The sequence below is a fragment of the Artemia sp. Qi Xiang Cuo genome, unplaced genomic scaffold, assembly GCF_049724085.1.
Source record: "Artemia sp. Qi Xiang Cuo unplaced genomic scaffold, ASM4972408v1 HiC_scaffold_32, whole genome shotgun sequence".
Taxonomy (NCBI): domain Eukaryota; kingdom Metazoa; phylum Arthropoda; class Branchiopoda; order Anostraca; family Artemiidae; genus Artemia; species Artemia sp. Qi Xiang Cuo.
Genome location: NW_028297441.1, coordinates 1316028 through 1331536, shown reverse-complemented (window position 1 = coordinate 1331536; position 15509 = coordinate 1316028).

Here is a 15509-nt window from a genome sequence, read left to right as displayed (position 1 = left end):
CAGACACACACACATCAGACACTCACACACAGACACACACACACACACACACACACACAGACACACAAACACACACACAAACACACACACACAGACACAAACAGAGAGACACACAGACACAAACACATAGAGAGAGAGACACACATACACAGAGAGAAAGACACACACACAGACACAAACAAACATAGACACACACACACACAGACACACACACATCAGACACACACACACAGACACACACACTCACACACACACACACACACACACACACAGACACAAAAACACACACAAACACACACACACAGACAGACACACACACACAGACACACACACACACAGACACACACACACACACACACACACATAAACACAAACACCCACACACACACACACACAGAGACACACACACACAAACACACACACAGACACACACAAAGACACACACACACACACACACAAACACACACAGACACACACACACAAACACACACAGACACAGACACAGAGAGACAGACACAGACACACACACACACACACACACACACACACACACACACACACACACACAGAGACACACACACAGACAGACACACACACACACACACACACACACACAGACACACACACACACAGACACACACACACACACAGACACGACACGCACACAGAGACGACACACACACAGAGACGACACACACATAGCGACGACACATGCACAGAGAGGACACACACAAACAGAGACGACGCACACAGAAAGTGACGACTTACACACTCAAGTTAATGAATCCTAAATCTTTGGAAACAGCCTCTGTTTCAACCCGTTTAAGTTTTGATGTTTCTCCTTACTTTCAGTTGATGAAACTTTTTTATAATTTAATTTCTGATTGCGGACCACGGTTGAAGTTGTTTTCATGTAAAAATATCCTTCCCCTCTTCCATGGAAAATTCCTCCCCCCCTCAAGACAATGCCATTCCTGTCGACTTTTGGAATGTGTTTCCCCATTTTTCGATAATCAGGCAATTTTCTTAAGCTCATAAATTTTGAATGACAACACTAAAGTTAATGAATTCTAAATCTTTGGAAACAGCCTCTATTTCTGCCCGTTTAAGTTTAGAAATAAAAAAAAATAGCGCAAGCCATGCTGAATGTGCTTTCAAAAACCCCTCTGGTCGAAAACAGGTTTGTTATCGTTAACAATTTCCAAAGATGTAAGAAAATTATGGAAAATACAATTCTCTGGTTCAAATATGAAACTTTAGTTTATTTTCGGATTGAAAAATAAAAACAATTTCTAAAAAATCTGAGCTAATAAGGGTTTTTGGCCGTAAACTTTAGTTTTTTGTAAGAAAACTATGGAAAATACAATTCTATGGTTCAAATCTAAAACTTTAGTCTATTTTAGGATCGAAAAATAAAACTATTTCTATAAAATCTGAGCGAATAAGGGTTTTTAGTCGTAAACTCTAGTTTTTAGTAAGAAAATTATGGAAAATACAATTCTCTGGTTCAAATCTGAAACTTTAGTCTATTTTCAGATCGAAAAATAAAACTATTTCTATAAAATCTGAGTAATAAGGGTTTTTGGCCGTAAACTCTAGTTTTTTGTAAGAAAATTATGGAAAATACAATTCTCTGGTTCAAATCTGAAACTTTAGTCTATTTTTGGCTCGAAAAACAGTCTGCTTGGAAAACGAACGTTCGATATGCTAGCTTACTCTAAAAATAATGAACACATAACAATGTAATGCATAATATATTTTTAATGAAATAATGTCATGCAGAATATTAATACAAAAAACATATATTATTATACATTATTAATATCAATGAACAACTTTGGACATTTTGAATCTGTTCCATAAAATGGTTCACGTTGTTCTCTCTTGATACTATAGCTATTGTCTTCTCTTAGTTCGTAATCAGTAGAATAATAGAGTGTGTTCACATAACAAGGTTTTTGTAGCATTGAATGGCGACAAGGAGAAGTATTTAAACTATGAAACAAGTACAAGTGGTAGCACTATCGGAAACGTATGCGTACGTTGTCATGATAGTGAGAGTTTAGATTTCTTTGGAGCACCCAAGAATTTCTATTATACAAATGCTGGATATGCGAAATTATCATTTCCAGAGATGATTACACTCAAAGAGAATGCTAACATAAAAATAATTGTTGATGATAGAGGACAACTCCTTGCTACTGGTGCAGGTAACACATTACCTACGAATACATCCAATCATCAGCTTTTGGGTATTAGCATTCAACGGAAGGCTAATAAAAGAAAGGCCTACTCTGCTACTAATATCGTAAACCATATCTTGTTTACGTGCCGAAACTGTTACCTGTGTAAAAATAATGTGTTAATAGACAGTGAAATTGCCAGAAAAATAAAAATGGCATTGTCAGAAAATATCACTACGGAATATAAAGATAAAACGATGAAAAACAAAGCACCAGCAAACGTTACTGGCATTGATCAAACAGTCAATGAATCAAATAATACCAAAGATGAAAAACACATTGAGCCTGTAGATGACACACCAGTAAAAATTGTGTATGATTCAAAATTGAATAATGATTATTCTACTGATTACGAACTAAGAGAAGACAATAGCTATAGTATCAAGAGAGAAAATGGTGAACCATTTTATGGAACAGATTCAAAATGTCCAAAGTTGTTCATTGATATTAATAATGTATAATAATATATATTTTTTGTATTACTATTCTACATGACATTATGTCATTAAAAATATATTATGCATTACATTGTTATGTGTTCATTATTTTTAGAGTAAGCTAGCATATCGAACGTTCGTTTTTCAAGCAGACTGTTTTTCGAGCCAAAAATAGACTAAAGTTTTAGATTTGAACCAGAGAATTGTATTTTCCATAATTTTCTTACAAAAAACTAGAGTTTACGGCCAAAAACCCTTATTGGCTCAAATTTTATATAAATTTTTATATTTTTCGATCAGAAAATAGACTAAAGTTTCATATTTGAACCAGAGAATTATATTTTTCATAATTTTCTTACAAAAAGCTAGAGTTTACTGCCATAAGACCTTTATTAGCTAAGATTTTATAGAAATAGTTTTGTTTTTCAATCCGAAAATAGACTAAAGTTTCAGATTTGAACCAGAGAATTGTATTTTCCATAATTTTCTTAAAAGAAACTACATCTTACGGCCAAAAACCCTTATTAGCTCAGATTTTATAGAAATAGTTTTATTTTTCGATCCGAAAATAGACCCCTCCGGCGCGCCGGAGGGGGGCATTAAATAGTGGAATTTATGCTGATACACACAAACAGAGGCGACACACACACAGTAAGGACACATGCACAGAAACGACACAAACACAGAGATGATATACACAGAGAGACAACACTCACACACACACACAGAGAGAGACCACACATACATAGCGACGACACATGCACAGAGACGACACACACACACAGAGACGACGCACACACACAGGGACGACTTACACACTAAAGCTAATTAATCCTAAATCTTTGGAAAAAGCCTCTATTTCTCCCCGTTTAAGTTTTGATGTTGCTCCTTACTTTCAGTTGAAGAAACTTTTTTATAATTTAATTTCTGATTGCGGGCCACGGTTGAAGTTGTTTTCATGTAAAAATACCCTTCCCCTCTTTCATGGAAAATCCCCCCCCCTCAAGACAATGCCATTCCTATCGACTTTTGGAAGGTGTTTCCCCATTTTTCGATAATTAGGCAATTTTCTCAAGCTCATAGCTTTTGACTGACAACACTAAAGTTAATGAATTCTAAATCTTTGGAAACAGCCTCTATTTCTGCCCGTTTAAGTTTTGATAAAAAAAAATAGCGCACGCCATGCTGAATGTGCTTTCAAAAACCCATCTGGTCGAAAACATGTTTGTTATCGTTAACCATTTCCAAAGATGTAAGAAAATTATGGAAAATACAATTCTCTGGTTCAAATCTGAAACTTTAGTCTATTTTCGGATCGAAAAATAAAACTATTTACCCCCCCCCCCCTACCCCCAAACACATTTCAGCCATTTCATGTTAAAAATGCGGGGGCTGGGCACGGTTGAAGTTGTTTTCACGTAAAAATACCCTCCCCCTCTTTCTTGGAAAATTCCCCCCTCAAGACAATCCCATTCCTGTCGACTTTTGGAGGGTGTTTCTTCATTTTTCGATAATCGGGCAATTTTCCCAAACTCATAGCTTTTGACTGGAAACACTAAACTTAATGAATCCTAAATCTTTGGAAACAACCTCTATTTCTGCCCGTTTAAGTTTTGATGTTGCTCCTTACTTTCAGTTGAATAAACTTTTTTATAATTTAATTTCTGATTGCTGGGGGCTGGGTACGGTTGAAGTTGTTTTCACGTAAAAATACCCTCCACCTCTTCCATGGAAAATTCCCCCCTCAAGACAATCCCATTCCTGTCGACTTTTGGAGGGTGTTTTTTCATTTTTCGATAACTAGGTAATTTTCTCAAAATCATAGCTTTTGACTGGCAACACTAAAGTTAATGAATCCTAAATCTTTGGAAACAGCCTCTATTTCTGCCCGTTTAAGTTTTGATGTTGCTCCTTACTTTTAGTTGAAGAAACTTTTTTATAATTTAATTTCTGATCGCGGGGGGTTGGGCACGGTTGAAGTTGTTTTCACGTAAAAAATACCCTCCACCTCTTCCATGGAAAATTCCCCCCTCAAGACAATCCCATTCCTGTCGACTTTTGGAGGGTGTTTTTTTCATTTTTCGATAATTAGGCAATTTTCTCAAACTCATAGCTTTTGACTGGCAACACTAAAGTTAATGAATCCTAAATCTTTGGAAACAGCCTCTATTTCTGCCCGTTTAAGTTTTGATGTTGCTTCTTACTTTCAGTTGAAGAAACTTTTTAGAATTTAATTTCCGATCGTGGGGGGCTGGGCACGGTTGAAGTTGTTTTCATGTAAAAACACCCTCCACCTCTTCCATGGAAAATTCCCCCTTCAAGACAATCCCATTCCTGTCGACTTTTGGAGGGTGTATCTTCATTTTTCGATAATCAGGCAATTTTCTCAAACTCATAGCTTAAGAAAAAAGTTCTGGATATTTTTGTCAGTTTGTAGTTTACGCACTAATATCAATATCAGTAACGATTCTATTTTGAACTTTCTCCAAGTTGATCAAATTGATCTCTAAAGGGTTCATGATAAAAAAAATAGTTTGGGGCATGAAAAAAAAACTAAAATAATGTCGTGAAATCATTTCCAACACTCAGAGCAGGGGGCGTTTTGATTGAATCATAGAAAAACAACGAGTTTACTTTTCAAAAAAAAATGTGACTCAAAGACATTTCGTTCTTTTCATTGGCTTGAAATTGCATAAAAACGAGCCAATCAGGTGTTACAATCCTTTTGTTTGCTCAAAATTCGACAAAGCAACAGTAGAAAGGAGGGTTCTCTTCGTGACGGGAGTCCATATATGGGCATAAAGTCCATAGGGAGATGGTTTTTGTCAGTGAGAATGAAAAAACAGGATTTATCTCACTTGAAAAAACAGGAATTTTCTCACATTGATGGATGTTTCTTGGAGGATGGTTATGAGTGTTGGTCAATTTTTTTGATGTTTTTCTCGGATGTCAACAGTAATTTATACATGTTTTTATGGTTTTTGTCAGTGAGAATATAAAAACAGTATTTTTCTCACTTTGATGGATATTTGAGTGTCGGGCAATTTATTTGTTGTTTTTCATGGATGTCAACATCAATTTATGTCTGTTTTTATGGTGTTTGTCAGTGAGAATGAAAAAACAGGATTTTTCTCACTTTGATGGATGTTTCTTGGATGGTTATGAGTGTCGGGCAATTTATTTGTTGTTTTTTTTGTATGTCAACATTAATTTACGTCTGTTTTATGTTTTTTGTCAGTGAGAATGAAAAAACAGGATTTTTCTCACTTTGATGGATGTTTCTTGGATGGTTATGAGTGTCGGTCAATTTATTTGTTGTTTTTCATGGATGTCAACATCAATTTATGTCTGTTTTTATGGTTTTTGTCAGTGAGAATGAAAAAACAGGATTTTTCTCACTTAGATGGATGTTTCTTGGATGGTTATGAGTGTCGGGCAATTTATTTGTTGTTTTTCTTGGATGCCAACATCAATTTATGTCTGTTTTATGGTTTTTGTCAGTGAGAATTAAAAACAAGATTTTCTCACATTGATGGATGTTTCTTGGATGGTTATGTGTGTTAGTCAATTTATTTGATGTTTTTCATGGATGTCAACATCAATTTAGGTCTGTTTTTATGGTTTTTGTCAGTGGGAATGAAAAAAACAGGATTTGTATCACTTCAACGGATGTTTTTTGAACGGTACTGTGTTTTGGTAATTTTATTTGTTCTTTTTCTTGGATGACAACATCAATTTATGTCTGTTTTATAGTTTTTGTCAATTGATTACATAATATCTCCGAACAGATAACACTACCCAATAATTTCCTATCTTATGCTCTATAAACAAGGGGTTTCTCACTCCAGGAACTATATTCAAGCTTTAGTTTTTGGGGTTTAGGAGGAAAAAAGGTACCTAGGTTAGTTTAGGTTATGTATTTATTATATGCTATGCTTTACCCCCACCCTCCTAATGTGCAAATATACAAGCAAAATTTGTTTCTAAACTATTATATTTTTATCCTATTTTGTTTTATTTCACTATCATTAACCAAACTTAACTTCTCGCATGTTCCCCCAGATATTAGAACAGTACCTTTTTTCCTCCATTGCTTTAGTATAACAGTGTGACATCCTTTTCACAAATAAATACCCATAATTTTTTTAAGGGCTATAGGATATATGTTCTGAAAATTCAATCGATTATTATTGTTGTTGCTGGTTTGTCTGTGAGTCCAGGCAATTTGATTTTCATATGTTAGTCCTAAAACTCAGCTGCCCTTGCCTGAGACTATAGGCAGGCAGACCTTATGTCACTTGTTCACCTGCAAATCCAGGCAACTTGTTGGGTCAACCAATTTTGAATGAATTTTGTGTTTAGTGTAACTGTCTGAGCTTATAAACTGGGTTGCCTGTCTAAGACTTTAGGCGGATGGACCCTATGCCACCTGTTTGCACACAAGTCCAGGGGACTTTTCAGTCAACCAATTTTCAATTAATTCTGTTTTAGTGTAACTGTCTGGGCTTATAGATTGGGTTTTCTGACTGAGGACTGCAAGTCCAGGTGACTTAGTGGTCATGTTAATCCTAAAACTTGGTCAAAATGCCTTAGACTCTAGGCGGACAGGCCTACTTGGAAAGTCTACTTGAATTACAATAGAGATGACTAAGATTTTTGGGCTGACTCACAACAGACAATGTCTATGGAACTTGCTGATTAAGAAGCATCCTAAGCCTAATTTTCCTGGCCACGTAAATTCTCAGGTAGGTTGACTAAGTTTTAGGATTGATATGTGACCACCAAGTTGCCTGAACTGCAATTGGAACTATGAAAGGCCATCTGTATGACTTAGTTGTTTTCTCTATGTATCAGTGGGGTAATATAATTTCTTTTGTATGACATTTTAGTGGATCATATATTCAATAAGAAAACCAAAAAGCATTCTGTATAACCTTATTCATGTTTCTCTATAATAATTTGATGTTTAAAAAGTCATACAGAAGACTTCATATCATTCTCCATGTTTAAAGGAAACACAATATTGCCTATTGTTTTGATTTTATAGTGTTTTGTATATAAGAGTAAATGACAATATTTGTTGCTTAAAGTATAAAGAACCAATGACTTTATTAGGTCTAGTCAAACAGTGCTCACCCGAGTAATTTGTATTTCAAATATAAAAAAAGCATAAAAGGTATATGCTACTATTATATAGTAACTATGAGGTAGATTTATATCAAAATATTCAAGCAAATCACACAGCCTACTAGGTGTCTTACCTTAGCCTACACAAAGTAGGCTATCAGTGGAAGTCATTAGGTCTGCAAAACTACCAATAGGGTAGCCTATATATTGATACTTTCTTTTAGAATCATTAATGTTTACCTTTACACTGCTTCATGGTTAAAAGATCCTTGAATGCCAAAAATCCTAGTAATTTCAAGACTAGGCCTAGTCTAGCCAAGCTCTTTTCAAGAAGCATTCCTTCAAAGTATTTTTCAAAGAAAAGAGCTCTGCTCAACTAGGTTCCGATTTCTGTTTTACCGGAACATACAAGAAAAAAATACTTTCTAAGGCTAAGTGCTGATTTATTTATTTTTTGCTCCTTTTCTGCCGTTTAACAGCACATGTTCTTTATTTTTGAAATTGGCCACGAACTTTCCTACGTTATGTAAACTGGCGATTTTTCTCCTTATAAAATGAATTATCGGTTTTTCACACTAATTTCAGACGTATATGGCTGTGTAAGTTTGCACTTGACCAATTTAATGAATTAGTTTTCATTTTAGGTGTCCTTGGTACTTTAAGAGTTTAGAATTTTAGCTTAGAGTCTTAGCTTAGAGTTTTTGTTAGAGTTCTAGATTATTTTAGTTTTAGTTGAGTGTTTTGTGTTTTTAGCTTAGAGTCTTAGCTTAGAGTTTTTGTTGAAGTTGTAGTTTAGTTAAGTTTTAGTTAATAGTTTAGAGTTTTAGCTTAGAGTCTTAGCTTTGAGTTTTTGTTAGAGTTGAAGTTTAGTTTAGTATTATTTAATAGTTTAGAGTTTTAGCTTAGAGTTATAGCTAAGAGTTTTTGTTAGAGTTATAGTTTAGTGTATATATAATTAAGAGCTTAGAGTTTTACATTAGAGACTTAGATTAGAGTCTTAGTTTAGTTGTAGTTAATAGTTTAGAGTTTTTAGCTTAGAGTCTTGGATTAGAGTTTTTGTTAGAGTTCTATTTTAGTTTTAGTTAATAGTTTGGTGTTTTACCCTAGATGCTTAGCTTAGAGTTTTAGTTAGAGGTTTAGTTTAGTTTAGTTTTAGTTAAGAGTTTATATTTTTTAGCTTAGATTCTTAGCTTAGAGTTTTTGTTAGAGTTCTAGTTTAGTTTAGTTTTAATTAAGAGTTTAGAGTTTTAGCTTCGAGTCTTATCTTAGTGTTTTTGTTGAAGTTCTAGTTTAGTTTTAGTTACGACTTTAGAGTTTTAGCTTAGAGTGTTAGCTTAGAGTTTTGTTATAGTTGAAGTTTAGTTTAGTAATATTTAAGAGTTTTGAGTTTTAGCTTAGAGTCTTAGCTTAGAGTTTTTGTTAGAGTTCTAGTTTAGTTTAGATATAGTTAAGAGTTTGGAGTTTTACCTTAGAGACCTGGCTTAGAGTTTTAGTTTAGTTTAGTTTTAGTTAAGATTTTAGAGTTTTTTATCTTAGAGTCATAAGAGTTTTTGTTAAAGTTCTAGTTTAATTTAGTTTTAGTTAAGAGTTTAGAGTTTTTAGCTTTGAGTCTTAGCTTAAAGTTTTAGTTAGAGTTCGAGTTTAGTTTAGTTTAAGTTAAGAGTTTATAGTTTTAACATAGAGTCTTAGCTTAGAGTTTTAGTTAGAGTTGAAGTTTAGTTCAGTTAAAGTTAAGAATTTAGAGTTTTAGCTTAGAGTCATAGCTTAGAGATTTACTTAAAGTTGTAGTTTAGTTAAGTTTTAGTTAAGAGTTTCGAGTTTTAGCTTAGAGTCTCACCTTAGAGTTTTTGTTAGAGTTCTAGTTTAGTTTAGTTTTATTTAAGAGTTTAGAGTTTTACCTTAAAGTCTTAGCTTAGAGTTTTAGTTAGAGTTCTAGTTGAGTTTAGTTATAGTTAATAATTCAGAGTTTTATCTTATAGTCATAGCTTCTAGTTTTAGTTAGAGTTACAGTTTAGTAAAGGTATACATAAGAGTTTAAAGTTTTACCTTAAAGTCATAACTTAGAGTTTTAGCAAGAGTTCTAGTTCAGTTTATTTTTAGTTAAGAGTTTAGAGTTTTAGCTTAGAGTCTTAGCTTATAGTTTGTGTAAGAGTTATAGTTTAGTTTAGTTATAGTTAAGAGTCTCGAGTTTTTAGCTTAGAGTCTTAGCTTAGAGTTTCTGTTTGAGTTCTAGTTTAGTTTACTTCTAGTTATGAGTTTAGAGTTTTAGCTTAGATTCCTAGCTTTTAGTTGTCTTAGAGTTCATGTTTAGTTTAGTAAAAGTCAGGAGTTTAGAGTTTTAGCTTAGAGTCTTAGCTTAGAGTTTTTGTTAGAGTTATGCTTTATTTTAGTTACAGATAAGAGTTTGGAGTTTTACCTTAGAGAGTTAGCTCAGAGTTTTACTTCAGTTTAGTTTTAGTTAAGAGTTTAGAGTTTTAGCTTAGAGTCTTATCTTAGAGTTTTTGTTAGAGTTCTTGTTTAATTTAGTTTTAGTTAAGAGTTTAAAGTTTTTAGCTTATAGTCTTAGTTTAGAGTTTTTTGTTGAAGTTCTAGTTTAGTTTAGAGTTTTAGCTTAGACTTAGAGTTTTAATTAGTTGTTCTAGTTTAGTTTAGTTTTAGTTAAGAGTTTAGAGTTTTAGCTTAGAGTCTTAGCTTAGAGTTTTTGTTAGAGTTCTAGTTTAGTTTTAGTTAAGAGTTTAGAGTTTTAGCTTAGAGTCTTAGACTAAAGTTTTGGTTATAGTTCTAGTTTAGTTTATTTTAGTTATAGTTAAGAGTTTGTAGTTTTAAAGTAGATAATTATATTAGAGTTTTAGTTTAGTTTAGTTTTACTTAAGAGTTTAGAGTTTTAGCTTAGAGTCTCAGCGTAGAGCTTTTGTTAGAGTTTTAGTTTAGTTTTAGTTAAGAGTTTAGTGTTTTTAGCTTAGAGTCTTAGTTTAGAGTTTTTGTTGAAGTTCTAGTTTAGTTTAGAGTTTTCTCTTAGACTTAGAGTTTTAATTAGAGTTCTAGTTTAGTTTAGTTTTAGTTAAGAGTTTAGTTTTTAGCTTAGAGTCTTAGCTTAGTTTTATTTAGAGTTCTAGTTTAGTTTAGTTTTAGTTAAGAGTTTAGAGTTTTACCATAGAGTCTTAGCTTAGAGTTTTAGTTAGAGTTAAAGTTTAGTTTAGTTGCAGTTAAGAATTTAGAGTTTAAGATTAGAGTCATAGCTTAGAGTTTTACTTAAAGTTACAGTTTGGTTAAGTTTTAGTTAAGAGATTCGAGCTTTAGCTTCGAGTCTTAGCTTAGAGTTTTTGTTAGAGTCCTAGTTTAGTTTAGTTAAGAGTTTAGAGTTTTAGTTTAGAGTTTTAGCTTAGAGTTTTTGTTAGAGTTCTAATTTAGTTTAATTTTAGTTAAGAGTTTGATGTTTTACCTTTGAGTTTCAGTTAGAGTTCTAGTTTAGTTTACTTTTAGTTAAGAGTTTGGTGTTTTACCATAGAGTCTTAGGTTAGAGTTTTAGTTAGAGTTCTAGTTTAGTTTAGTTTTCGTTAAGAGTTTAGAAATTTAGCTTAGAGTTTTAGCTTAGAGTTTTTGTTCGAGTTATATTTTTGTTTTTTTATTTTTTATTGCTTTTATTTTTTAGCTTATAGTATTATCTTATAGTTTTTGTTTAAGCTTTATTTTATTTTAGTTTTAGTTAAGAGTTTAGAGTCTCATCTTAGAGTCTTAGCTTAGAGTTTTAGTTAGACTTGAAGTTTAGTTTAGTAATAGTTTAAGAGTTTAGAGTTTTAGCTTAGAGTCCTAGCTTAGAGTTTTTGTTAGAGTTCTAGTTTAGTTTAGATATAGTTAAGCGTTTGGAGTTTTACCCTAGAGACTTAGCTTAGAGTTACTCTAAGCTAAGACTCTAAGCTAAAAACCCTAAACTCTTAACTAAAACTAAAATAAACTAGAACTCTAACAAAAACTCTAAGCTACATTTCTAAACTCTTAACTAAAACTAAACTAAACTAGAACTCTAACTAAAACTCTAAGCTAAGACTCTATGGTAAAACACCAAACTCTTAACTAAAAGTAAACTAAACTAGAACTCTAACTGAAACTCAAAGGTAAAACATCAAACTCTTAACTAAAATTAAACTAAACTAGAACTCTAACAAAAAACTCTAAGCTAAGACTCTAAGGTAAAACTCTAAAATCTTAACTAAAATTAAACTAAACTAGAACTCTAAAAAAAACTCTGAGATAAGACTCAGCTAAAACTCGAAACTATTAACTAAAACTTAACCAAATTATAACTTTAAGTAAAAATCTAAGCTGTGACTCAGAGCTAAAAATCCAAAATCTTAACTATAACTAAACTAAACTTTATCTCTAACTAAAACTCTAAGCTAAGAATCTATGGTAAAACTCTAAACTCTTAACTAAAACTAAACTAAACTAGAACTCTAAATAAAACTAAGCTAAGACTCTAAGCTAAAAACTAAACTTAACTAAAACTAAACTAAACTAGAACTTTAAGTACCAAACTATAACTTTACTAAACCAAACTATAACTTTAAGTAAAACTCTAAGCTATGACTCTAAGCTAAAACTCTAAAATCTCAAATGTAACTAAACTAAACTTTAACTCTAAATAAAACTCTAATCTAAGACTCTATGGTAAAACTCTAAACTCTTAACTAAAACTAAATTAAACTAGAACTCTAACATAAAACTAAACTATGACTCTAAGCTAAAAACTCTTAACTCTTACCTAAAACTAAACTAGACCTCTAACAAAAACTCTAAGCTGAGACTCTAAGCTAAAACTCTAAACTCTTAAGTAAAACTAAACTAAAACTCTAAGGTAAGTCTCTAAGGTAAAACTCCAAACTCTTAACTATAACTAAACTAAACTAGAACTCTAACAAAAACTCTAAGCTAAGACTCTAAGCTAAAACTCTAATCTCTTAACTATTACTAAACTAAACTTCAACTCTAACAACAACTCTAAGCTAAAACTCTAAGCTAAGACTCTAAGCTAAAACTCTAAACTCTTAACTAAAATTAAACTAAACTAGAACTCTAATAAAAACTCTAAGCTAAGACTCTAAGCTAAAACTCTAAACTCTTAACTAAAACTAAACTAAACCAGAACTCTAATTAAAACTCTAAGTCTAAGCTAAAACTCTAAACTAAACTAGAACTTCAACAAAAAACTCTAAACTAAGACTCTAAGCTAAAAACTTTAAACTCTTAACTAAAACTAAACTAAACTAGAACTCTAACAAAAACTCTAAGATAAGACTCTAAGCTAAAACTCTAAACTCTTAACTAAAACTAAACTAAAGTAAAACTCTAATCTAAGTCTCTAAGGTAAAACACCAAACTCTTAACTAAGACTAAACTAAACTAAAACTCTAGCAAACACTCTAAGCTAAAACTCTAAATTCTTAAATATTACTAAACTAAACTAGAACTTTAACACAAACTATAAACTAAGTCTCTAAGTTGAAACTCTAAACTCTTAGCTATAAGTAAACTAAACTAGAACTCTAACAGAAACTCTAAGCTAAGACTCTAAGCTAAAAACTCGAGACTGTTAACTATAACTAAACTAAACTAGAACTCTAACACAAACTATAAGCTAAGACTCTAAGCTAAAACTCTAAACTCTTGACTAAAACTAAACTGAACTAGAACTCTAACTAAAACTCTTAGCTATGACTAAGGTAAAACTCTAAATTCTTAACTATAACTTTAATAAACTAGAACTCTGACTAAAACTCTAAGCTATGACTCTAAGCTAAAACTCTAAACTCTTAACTATAACAAAACTAAGGTAAAACTCTTACTAAAACTTTAGCTAAGACTTTAAGCTAAAACTCTAAACTCTTAACTAAAACTAAACAAAACTAGAGCTCTAACAAAAACTCTAAGCTAAGACTCTACGCTAAAACTCTAAACTCTTAACTAAAACTTAACTAAACTACAACTTAAAGTAAAACTCTAAGCTATGACTATAAGCTAAAACTCTAAATTCTTAACTGTATCTAAACTAAACTAAAATGCAACTCCAACTAAAACTCTAAGCTAAGACTCTAATGTAAAACTCTAAACTCTTAACTAAATCTAAACTAAACACGAACTCTAACAAAAACTTTATGCTAAGATTCTAAGCTAAAAACTATAAACTCTTAATTGAAACTAAACTAAACTAGAATTCTAACAAAAACTCTAATCTAAGAGTCTAAACAAAAAACACTAAATTCTTAACTAAAACTAAACTAAACTAAAACTCTAAGCTAAGTCTCTAAGGTAAAACTCCAAACTCTTAACTATATCTAAACTAAACTAGAACTCTAACAAAAACTCTAAGCTAAGACTCTAAGTTAAAACTCTAAACTCAAAACTATTACTAAACTAAACTTCAACTTTAACAAAAACTCTAAGCTAAGACTAAGCTAAAACTCTAACTAAAACTCTAAGCTAAGACTCTAAGCTAAAACTAAAAACTCTTAACTAAAACTAAACTAGACTAGAGCTTCAACAAAAACTCTAAGCTAAAAACTCTAAACTCTTAACTAAAACTTAACTAAACTAGAACTCTAACAAAAACTCTAGGCTAAGACTCTAATCTAAAATTCTAAACTCTTAACTAAAACTAAACTAAACTAAAACTCTAAATAAAACTCTAAGCTATGACTCTAAGGTAAAACACCGAACTCTTAACTAAAACGAAACTAAATTAGAACTCTAACAAAAACTCTAAGCTAAGACTCTAAGCTAAAAAACTCTAAACTCTTAACAAAAACTAAACTAAACTAAAACTCTAAGCTAAGTCTCGAGGGTAAAACTCCAAACGCTTAACTATCTAAACTAAACTAGAACTCTAACAAAAACTCTAAGCTAAGACTCTAAGCTAAAACTCTTTAACTATTACTAAAATAAACTTAAAATTTATCAAAAGCTCTAAGTTAAGACTCCAATCAAAAATTTTAAACCCTTAACTAAAACTCAAATAAGATAAAACTTAAGCAAAAAATCTAAGCAATGATTCTAAGACAAAAGCTCTAAACTCATAACAAAAAATAAAAAAAAATCTAACGCTAACAAAAACTCTAGGATAAAACTCTAAGCTACATTTCTAAACTCTTAACTAAAACTAAACTAAACTAGGACTCTAACTAAAACTCTAAGCTAAGACTCTGAAGTAAAACACCAAACTCTTAACTAAAAGTAAACTAAACTAGAACTCTAACTGAAACTCAAAGGTAAAACATCAAACTCTTAACTAAAATTAAACTAAATTAGAGCTCTAACATAAACTCTAAGCTAAGACTCTAAGGTAAAACTCTAAATTCTTAACTAAAACTAAACTAAACTAGAACTCTAACAAAAACCCTAAGCTAAGACTCAGCTAAAACTCGAAACTCTTAACTAAAACTTAACCAAACTATAACTTTAAGTAAAACTCTAAGCTATGACTCTAAGCTAAAACTCTAAAATCTTAACTGTAACTAAACTAAACTTTAACTCTAACTAAAACTCTAAGCTAAGACTCTAAGGTAAAAATCTAAACTCTTAACTAAAACTAAACTAAACTAGAACTCTAAATAAAACTAAGCTAAGACTCTAATCTAAAAACTAAACTTAACTAAAACTAAACTAAACTAGAACTTTAAGTACCAAACTATAACTTTACTAAACCAAA